At 43.8% G+C, this 11,074-nt stretch overlaps 1 pseudogene; it reads left to right on the top strand.

Annotated features, from left to right (window-relative positions):
• Positions 1-11,074, top strand: part of LOC111966814 (zinc finger protein 385A-like) — a 76,274-nt pseudogene that overhangs the window by 45,742 nt on the left and 19,458 nt on the right.

Below are 11,074 nucleotides of genomic sequence, written 5' to 3'. Positions count from 1 at the left end.
AGAGAGAGATCTACCCGACATATCTTAGGAATATAACACTATTAGAACGTAGCCTACTCTACCAAACATAGTCTACAGATACGAACACATTATTACACACTACTCTACCACAACGTATCTACAATATAAGTACATTATTACACACTTACTCTACCACAACATATTACAATACAACACATTATTACACACTACTCTACCACAACGTATCTACATAATACATTATTACACACTACTCTAGCACAACATATCTACAATACAACACATTATTACACCTACTCTACCACAACATAGTCTACATACAAAATCAATAATACAGAAAATAACAATATTAAAGTGTGATGTGTGTGTACAGTATGTGTTAGCATGTGTTTGTGAATGCAGGTGTAAGTGCCTGTGTGTGTGTGTGTGTGTGTGGTGTGTGTGTGTGTGTGTGTGTGTGTGTGTGTGGTGTGTGTGTGGTGTGTGTGTGTGTGTTGTGTATGCTGTGTGTTGTGTGTGTGTGTGTGTGGTGTGTGTGTGTGTGTGTGTGTGTGTTGTGGTGTGGTGTGTGTGTGTGGTGTGTGTGTGTGGTGTGTGTGTGTGTGTGTGTGTGTGTGTGTGTGGGCCTGTAGTTGTGTGTGTGTGTGGTGTGTGTGTGGTGTGTGTGTGTGTGTGTGTGCTGTCTCTTACAGTCACGCTGTTCCTTAAGGTGTAGTTTTATCTTGTTTTTTTTAAATCTGATTTTACTGTTTGCTGAGTAACATGATGTGGAATAGAGGTTCCATGTAGTCTGGCTGTATGTACGTACTGTGCGTTTTTTAGTCTGTTCTAGACTGTGGGGACTGTGAAGAGCCTCTGGTGTGCAGGTGTCTTGTGGGTATGTATGGGTGTCTGAGCTGCTCTGTGATTTCAACATGTCGAGCAGTGATGCAGTCTCTCCTCTCATCATTATCCAGAGAGAGCTTGATATGCATATTATGCAATGCTGGCTCTCTGGTACATCTAAGGTCCAACGATGCTGCTCTGTTCTGTGCTATATTGTCATTTGCATATGTCCCTCTCTGTGACACCCGACCATAGACTTGACAGTAGCCCAGGTGTGACAGCACTAGGGCCTGTAGTACCTTGCTTTGTTGATAGTTGCTTGTCAAGAAAGCAGAGTAACACTTTTATTATGTGTAGACTTCTCCTCATCTTAGTTACTGTTGTAACCAATATGTTTTGACCCATGACGTCTACAATCCAGGGTTACACCAAGCAGTTAAGTCACTCAAATTATTAATTACAAGATTAGTTGAGGTTTAGGGTTTAGTGAAATGATTTTGTCCAGTACTAGCCCAGTATCTAGTCCAGTGTCTAGTCCAGTGACTAACCCAGTGTCTGTCCAGTTGGTCTAGTCAGTGTCTAGTCTAGTGTCTAGCCCTCGTCTAGCCTGTCTAGCCAGGTCTAGCCCAGTGTCTAGTCCAGTGGTCTAGCCGCAGTGGTGCTAGGTGCCAGGTCTAGCCCAGTGTCTAGTCCAGTGTCTAGTCCAGTGTCTAGTCCAGGGTCTAGCCCAGTATCTAGTCCCAGTGATAGCCCAGTATGCTAAGTGTGTGTGTGTGTGTGTGTGGTGTGTGTGGTGTGTGTGTGTGTGTGCTGTGTGTGTGTGGTGTGTGTGTGTGTGCAGGCAGCCAAGCAGACGTATAGCAGTGTAATTGGTGACAGGCGTGTTAAAGTACTACAGCTGTCATTACACTCTATGTTATACCTGAAAGACTCCATACAGCTCTGAGACTCCAAAAAGCTCTACCATTGTGTTGCTGAGTTATAGTGTTGCTGCAAATGTACATTGTCCCAGGGGTGTTGGCAGTCATAATGTAAGTAACCTAATGTATGTCCCTCTAGATCCCCTGAATGCCTCTGTCAGTTCTACAGCTGTTGTCAGCAGTAATCGTGTGCCTCTGAACCTGAGTTATACTGCTAGCCCTAGTCTGAAGCCCACTGTGTGAAGTTTACCCTGCAGCTCAAACAGAAATATCACTGTCATGTCTACCTCTGATAAGCCTCTCAGTAAAGCAATAAAAACAATCAAGAATCATAGAAAATAACTAAAAATAGCCCACATGAACATATGTAGCCTAAGAAACAAGGTTCATGAAATCGATAACATGCTAGTAAGAGATAATATTCATATACTGACTAACAGGTTCACCTTCCTCACCTGAAGTCCATTCTTGTGGCAAGCTGCTGTAGACCACCAAGTGCTAACAGTCAGTATCTGGATAATACTGTATGTGTGAAATGCTTGATAATTTATGTGATATCAACAGAGAGGTATATTTTCTGGGTGATCTAAATTTTGACTGGCTTTCATCAAGCTGCCCACTCAAGAAAAAGCTTCAATCTGTAACCAGTGCATGCAACCTGGTTCAGGTTATCAGGCAACCTACCAGGGTATTTACAAATGTATTGATCACATCTTTACAAACCCGGCTAAAACATCTTAAATTACATTTGGGCAAAAAGACGAACTCGGCTCCATCATTCATTGAATCAGAAGGCTCATTCATCATTAAAACCCCACTGATATATAACTACTTTAATTATATATATTTTTTAACTTAGGCATGACATGACAACCATGACAACAACAAATTCTGAACCTATACATCCATATATAACTGACCAAATTATGAAAGGCAAGCATTGTAAATTTGAATTATGTAAAGTGAGTGTGGAAAAGGTAAATGTTTTGTTATTGTCTATCAACAATGACAAGCTATCTGGGTCTTGACAACCAGGATGGAAATGATTGAGGATGAAAGCAAATTATATTGACACTCCTATTTGTCATCTCTTCAATCCAAGCCTACAGCAAAGTGTGTGTCCTCAGGKCTGGAGAGAAGCAAAAGTCATTCCGCTAACCAAGAATAGCAAAGCACGTTTACTGGCGCAAACAGACAACCCTGTTACCAACCCTTAGTAAACTTTTGGGAAAAAATGTGTTTGACCAGATACAATGGTATTTCACAGTAAACTATTTAACAACAYACTTTCAGCACACTTATAGGGAAGGGCATTCAACATGTACGGAACTTACACAAATGACTGATGACTTGCTGAGATAAATGTATAATAATAAGATTCTAGGAGCTGTTTCTAACATTATCAATCATAATCTGTGGCGTTACATCCCCTGCTATATTGTGGATTGAGAGTTGAGAGTCCTCCCTCCCTCTTGCTCCCTCTCAGATGGACCCAGTGCAGAAGGCGGTGATCAACCATACCTTTGGCGTTCAACTGGTGAAAACCAAGAGGCCCATCATCTCTTGTAACGTCTGCCAGATACGCTTCAACTCTGAGGTACAGAACAGCTCCTACCAACACCCACAATACTCACTCTAACTCAAACCCTGTAACGTCTGCCAGATACCTTCAACTCTGAGGTACAGAACAGCTCCTACCAACACCCACAATACTCACTCTAACTCGAACCCTGTAACGTCTGCCAGATACCTTCAACTCTGAGGTACAGAACAGCTCCTACCAACACCCACAATACTCACTCTAACTCGAACCCTGTAATGTCTGCCAGATACCTTCAACTCTGAGGTACAGCACACTATAGAACTTCTGACATACTCACTCCAACCCTGTAACCTTCAACTCCTTCCACAACTCACCATACAGGACAGCTCCTACCACAACCCACCATACAGGACAGCTCCTACCACAACCCACCATACAGGACAGCTACTACCACAACTCACCATACAGGACAGCTCCTACCACAACCCACCATACAGGACAGCTCCTACCACAACCCACCATACAGGACAGCTCCTACCACTATATACACTCTGTTTAGATGGCTATTTTTCTTTTTGCTATTCTTTATCTCTTTGTTTATTTCTCTGGGGGAAAAAGTGGTGACGCCATGGAGGTGATGCGTATATCTATTTGTGTTTCTGTCGTATTTGGTGCTTCTGTTTGTGTTCTGTTTGTGTTATGTTGTGGCTTGGCTTGGCAGTGGGGGCCTCATTGGAATCTGGTTTTTCGAGCCCAAGTGAGAGTTGTGTGTGAGATGTAGTACAGCAGAAATGGGTTCAAATACTATATGAAATATTTGAATGTGTTTGCTGTAGCCTGCCTGGCGTGCAAGATGGGAAGGATTTTATATTTTGGGGACTTTTCTATTGATTCCAATGCAACAGGTAAGCTCAATCAAGCACAGATAAACTATTTTAAATGATTTCAAATAGTATTTGAACCCAGGTCTGTAGTACAGTACTGAAGTTATGGCCCTAGAGTGTTGCTAGGCAATTGTTTTATTTAAACTTTATTTATCRAGGCGAGTCAATTAAGAAGAACAAATTCTTATTTACAATGGCGGCCTGGCAAAGAGACAGCAAGCTGAGCGCATGAAATAGGATTTTCCTCCACATTTCAAAAGGATTTTCTCTCCCCCAGATCAACATGGGAAAGTTGATTTAGAATGTTCTTGGGGGTATGGAAACTGATTTCACATAAGCATACCCAATGACATTGATGTCTAGGGAGGCAGGTAGCCTAGTGGTTAGAGCGTTAGGCCAGGAACTGAAAGGTTGCTGYTTTGAATCCCAGAGCCAACAATGTGCCCTTGATCATTTTTTAAAGCAAAAGAAAAAGTAGGTTTAATGTCTCGTATCAGCAACATTCTCTGAATGCTTTAGAAGGCCTCTCTTTGTCTTACTGTAGCAAATCACACTATCACTGTATCCATCAGTAGAAAGTCCCTTTAGTCTGTTGGCCTACAGCGGAGTATTGGACCTTGGCTGTTATGGGCATAGTATCCTGTGGCATACATAAGTCAGACGCAGATTGTCCTGCTGCACACAAACCCACACCCAGGCTAGGGAGTGTCCCATAACACACCAAGAGGGAGTGTCCAGTAACCCACATCTAGTATTACTGAACAGCCTACAATCATGGCCTCTGTGTGGTTTTTGCGGTGCAGAGCTGGTTTCTTCTAGGCAGCAGGAGGAATATCCCGTAGCCAGATAGCATTCGCTATATATTATCGTTCGGTTTGGCCCTAAGACGAGGTTCCGATCTCATTCCTGGTACTCATAAAACAAAAATACCATGACCTGAGAAGGCTTTCAGCACCCCAGTCACCCTCAGCACCAGCCTCTGCAAAGCTCCCCACCCCTACCCTACACTACACTGCACTACACTACCTTACCATACCCTACCCTACTCTACACTACCATACCATACCCTACACCAGCCCTACTCTACACTACCCTACTCTACACCACACTACCCTACTCTACACTACCATACCCTACCCTACCCTACCCTACCCTACTCTACACTACCGTACCATACCCTACCCTACTCTACACTACCATACCATACCATACCCTACACCAGCCCTACTCTACACTACCCTACTCTACACCATACTACCCTACTCTACACGACCATACCATACCATACCATATCCTACACCAACCCTACTCTACCCTACCCTACTCTACACCACCCTACCCTACCCTACCCTACTCTACACTACCATATCATGTCTGTGCAATGTCTGTGCACCACACTACCCTACCCTACAATACAAGACACTCCCCTAAAATACAAGACACTACCCTAACCTACACTACCATACAATACAAGACACTAACCTACTCTACACTACCCTACAATACAAGACACTACCCTACACAACCCTACAATACAAGACACTACCCTACACAACCCTACAACACAAGACACTCCCTGCAATACAAGACACTCCCCTAAAATGCAAGACACTAACCTACTCTACACTACCCTACACCACCATTCACTACTCTACACAACACTACCATACACTACAATACCATACACTACACTACCCTAAACTACACTACTCTACACAACACTACCCTACCCTACACTACACTACCATACTCTATCCTACTCTATCCTACCCTACCCCACCCCACCCTACTCTACCCTACACTACACTATCCTACTCTACACTACCCTACTCTACCCTACACTACACTACCCTACAGTCGTGGCCAAAAGTTTTGAGAATGACACAAATATTAATTTCCACAAAGTTTGCTGCTTCAGTGTCTTTAGATATTTTTGTCAGATGTTATTATACTGAAGTATAATTACAAGCATTTCATACGTGTCAAAGGCTTTTATTGACAATTACATGAAGTTGATGCAAAGAGTCAATATTTGCAGTGTTGACCCTTCTTTTTCAAGACCTCTGCAATCTGCCCTGGCATGCTGTCAATTAACTTCTGGGCCACATCCTGACTGATGGCAGCCCATTCTTGCATAATCAAAGCTTGGAGTTTGTCAGAATTTGTGAGTTTTTGTTTGTCCACCRGCCTCTTGAGGATTGACCACAAGTTCTCAATGGGATTAACGTCTGGGGAGTTTCCTGGCCATGGAGCCAAAATATCGATGTTTTTTCCCCGAGCCACTTAGTTATATGGCAAGGTGCTCCATCATGCTGGAAAGGGCATTGCTCCTCACCAAACTGTTCATGGAATGGTTGGGAGAAGTTGATCTCTCGGAGGATGTTTTGGTACATTCTTTATCCATGGTGTTTTTAGGCAAAATTGGTGGAGTGCAGCCCACTCCTTGGCTGAGCAGCAACCCCACACATGAATGGTCTCAGGATGCTTACGTTGGCATGACAACGACTGATGGTAGCGCTCACCTTGTCTCCTCCGGACAAGCTTTTTTCCAAGATGCCAGGAAATCGGATAGTGGATTCATCAGAGAAAAATGATTTACCATCTCAGCAGTCCAACTCCCTGTACTTTTGCAGAATATCAGTCTGTCCTGATGTTTTTCCTAGAGAGAAGTGGCTTCTTTGTGCCCTTCTTGACAAGAGGGCCATTCTCCAAAAGTCTTCGCCTCACTGTTGCATCAGATGCACTCACTCTGCCTGTGACACATTCCTGAGCAAGTTCTGTACTGGTGGTGCCCGATCCGCAGCTGAATCAACTTTAGGAGACGGTCCTGGCATTGCTGGACTTTCTTGGGGCCCTGATCTCTTCTTCACAACAATTGAACCGCTCTCCTTGAATTTCTTGATGATCGATAAATGGTTCGATTTAGGTGCAATCTTCTGGCAGCAATATCCTTGCCTTGTGACGCCTTTTTGTGCAAAGAATGATGAACGGCACGTGTTTCCTTGGCAGGAAACATGGTTGAGAGGAGAAACACTGATTCAAGCACCCTCCTTTGAAGCTTCCAGTCTTATTCCGAACTCAATCAGCATGACAGAGTGATCTGCAGCCGTGTCTCTCGGTCAACACTCACACCTGTGTTTAACGAGAGAATCACTGAATGATGTGCTGGTCTTTGGTGGCAAGGGCTGAAATGCAGTGGAAATTTTTTTTTGGGGATTCAGTTCATTGGTGCATGGCATTCATACTGATCATCTTCATAACATTCTGGAGTATATGCAAATTGCCATCATACAACACTGAAGCAACAGACTTCTGTGAAAATCGTTATAATTTGGTGTCATTCTCAAAACGTTTGGCTATGACTGTACACTACACTACAGCTGCTCGCCTACTCTATCTCTCTCTCACCGTACACTACACTACACTATCAACACCTATCCACTACCCACCTTAAACTATAGCTACCTAACCTACCTATACTAAACCATACACTACATACATAGTGGTGGTTATACACTACACTAACACTAACTACCCTCTTTAACTGCTACAGTACCTTACTTACCTACACGACACAACACTACTAGCACTAAACCACTCTACGGTTTATACTACATATCCAACCTTCCTCCAAATCACACTGCCTATATCTCACTACAATAACATAACATACACTACCTAAACTATATTACTACCTATATCATACACCACTACACTACCTAACCACACTACGTGCCTTAACGCTACACAACACAAACTCACTAATAACCCTACTTAATATACCTACATTACCCTACAGTACTTACCCTAGTCACACCCACGAACTACACTAAATTAAACACTCTACGTATACTTATACACTACTAACTGACTATACTACACTAACTACACTACCAACACCACACTACCATACACTACATACCATACATCTACTAGCCTAAACTCCCTACCCTATACTACCATACACTACACTACCCTACACCACACTACACTAATCTACACAACACTACCAAACACCACACTACCCTACACTACCCAACACTACCCAACACCACACTAAAACATCACAAAACCCTACACTAACGTACCAAACACTACCCTACCCAACACTATACTATACTACCCTACACAACACTATCCTACACTACCCAACAGTACACTACCCCACACTACCCAACACTACCCTACCTTAGACTAACCTACACTACTCAACACTACCCTACACTACCCTACACTACACTACCCAACACTACCCTACACTACATTACCCAAGACTACACTACACCACAATACATTACCCTAAACTACCCTAAACTACACTACACAACAGTACACTACACTATACTACCCAACACCACACTATACTACCCAACACTACCCAAAACGACACTACCCAACACTACACCACACTACACCACCCTACCCTACACTACCCAACACCACACACCACCAAACTACACTACCCAAAACTACCCAACACTACACTACTCTACCCAACACTACACTACTCTACCCAACACTACCCTACACTACACTACCCAACACTTCCCAAAACGTCCCAACACTACACTACACTACCCTACCCTACCCTACCCTACACTACACTTCACTGCCCTACTCTACACTACCCTATTCGACCCTACACTACATTACCCACACTAAACTACACTACCCAGCACTACACTACACTGCCCTAAACTACAGTACACTACCCAACACTACCCAACACTACCCTAACCTACACTATCCTACCCAACACTACACTACTCTACACAACTCTACCCAAATCTACACTACACTACCCTACACAACACTACCCAACTCTACACTACAATACATTATCCACACTACACAACCCAACACTACACGAAACGACCCTAAACTACACTACACAACAGTACACTACACTACACCACCCAACACCACACTACACTACCCTACACTACACTACCCTACACTACACTACCCTACACTACACCACCCTACCCAATACTACACTACCCAACACTACACTAAATTACCCTACAATACCCAACACAACACTACTCTACACTACACTACCCAACACCACACTACACTACACTATTCTACCCAACACTATCCAACACTACACTACCCTACACTACACTACCCAACACTACTCTACACTATACTACCCAACACTTCCAAACAATACCCGGCACTACCCAACACTACACTACACTACCCAACACTACACTGCATTACCCTACACTACCCAACACCACACTACACTATTCTACCCAACACTACCCAACACTACACTACCCTAAACTACACTACACTAAACTACCAGGATGGATCTGACAACACAGACAGGTGGTGGTTTACATACTGTAACACACTCTGAATCTGTCATGGATGACAGCCAGAAGGGCCCATAGGGCAAGAGCCCATCCTCTGTTTCTGCATCATAGAACGCTAGTGCTGTATGACACACAACACAGTATATTACGCTATGGAAAATAGGTTAGCACTGTGCCAAGGACTAGAGCTTTTTCCAGCAAGATAGTACAGTAGGTCAATTGGAAGCTATGACACTAACAGTTATGTCTTTATCTCTTAGATAAAGCCTCGCTTTTACTCAGACGAATGGCCTCTGACCATATTACCATATCACCATCAGTAGATGTTTCCTCATCCCCCCCATCCAATCCATGCTCAAGTCAGCCAAATAATGTCATGCTTCATTGCTGCATTCAGATATTCATATTCCTCTCTTTCTCTCTCTCGCTGTTTCCATGTCTATCTTTCTTTCTTTCTTTCTTTCTTTCTTTCTTTCTTTCTTTCTTTCTTTCTTTCTTTCTTTCTTTCTTTCTTTCTTTCTTTCTTTCTTTCTTTCTTTCTCTTTATCTCTCTCTCTCCCTATCTTACTCTCTCTCTTTCTCTCTCTTTATCTCAATCTCATTCTCTATCTCTCTTCCTCTCTCTCTTTCTCTTCACACAGCATTATTTAGAGTATGGAAAGCCTCAAATTGGCTGCCACTACATATCATAAAATGCATTTGTCAAGGGTCAGGATTATGGCCTGGCTCTCTGACACCCCTGTTGCACTCTGGGTAAAGGACGAGAGGAGGGCGAGGAGAGAGGGGGGTGAGGATAAAGGGGTCTAGAGGGGAGCAAAGAGAAAGAGAGGGGGCGGTGTGTGTGTGTGTGTGTGTGTGTTCGTGTGTGTGCGTGTTCGTGTGTGTGTGTGTGTTCGTGTGTGTGCGTGTATAACCTTGCTGTATATTGCTGCAGGACAGGAGGGATTTCACAGGCTGGTGTTACACTGCATTGTTCAATGCCACTCAGTGCTGCAGCATGACCAAGTGGGTCCAGCTCCTCCCTCTCTCCCTCCTTCAGTCCCTCCGTCCCTCACTCCCTCCCTCCCTCCCTCCATCTCTCCCTCTCTCCCTCACTCCCTCATCTCTCCGTCCCTCCGTCTATCCCTCTCTCCCTCACTCCGTCCCTCCCTCCCTCCTCTCTCTATGTTCATCTGGAGTTGCAGCTGTACTGTAACGTGTATGCTTGTGCCACAGCTCTCCTCTCAGTATGCTTTAAGACACATGGAGATCACAATCACTTCTCTCTATCACAGGTTGTTTCTATCTTACCTCTTGATAAGATATGCAGTTCTCTCTTTCTTTTTTCCTTTCTCTCTGCATGGTTCTTCACGCCCGTCTCCGTACCTCTTTTAGCAGCCTTCTTTCTATACCATAACTCCCATCCCCCTCTTTGTCTCTCCCTTCATTGTCTTTCAGCCCCCTTTATCTTTACATCCAGAAACACATGAGCTCCTGTAGAGGTTAAGAAAGCCTCCATCTCCATGTGTGTGCGTGTGTGTGTGGTGTGTGTCTGTGTTTGTGTTTGTGTTTGTGTGTGTGTGTGTGTGTGTGTGTGTGTGTGTGTGTGTGTGTGTGTGT

The sequence above is a fragment of the Salvelinus sp. IW2-2015 genome, linkage group LG7, assembly GCF_002910315.2.
Source record: "Salvelinus sp. IW2-2015 linkage group LG7, ASM291031v2, whole genome shotgun sequence".
NCBI classification, from domain to species: domain Eukaryota; kingdom Metazoa; phylum Chordata; class Actinopteri; order Salmoniformes; family Salmonidae; genus Salvelinus; species Salvelinus sp. IW2-2015.
This window is presented reverse-complemented; position numbering and strand designations above follow the sequence as displayed.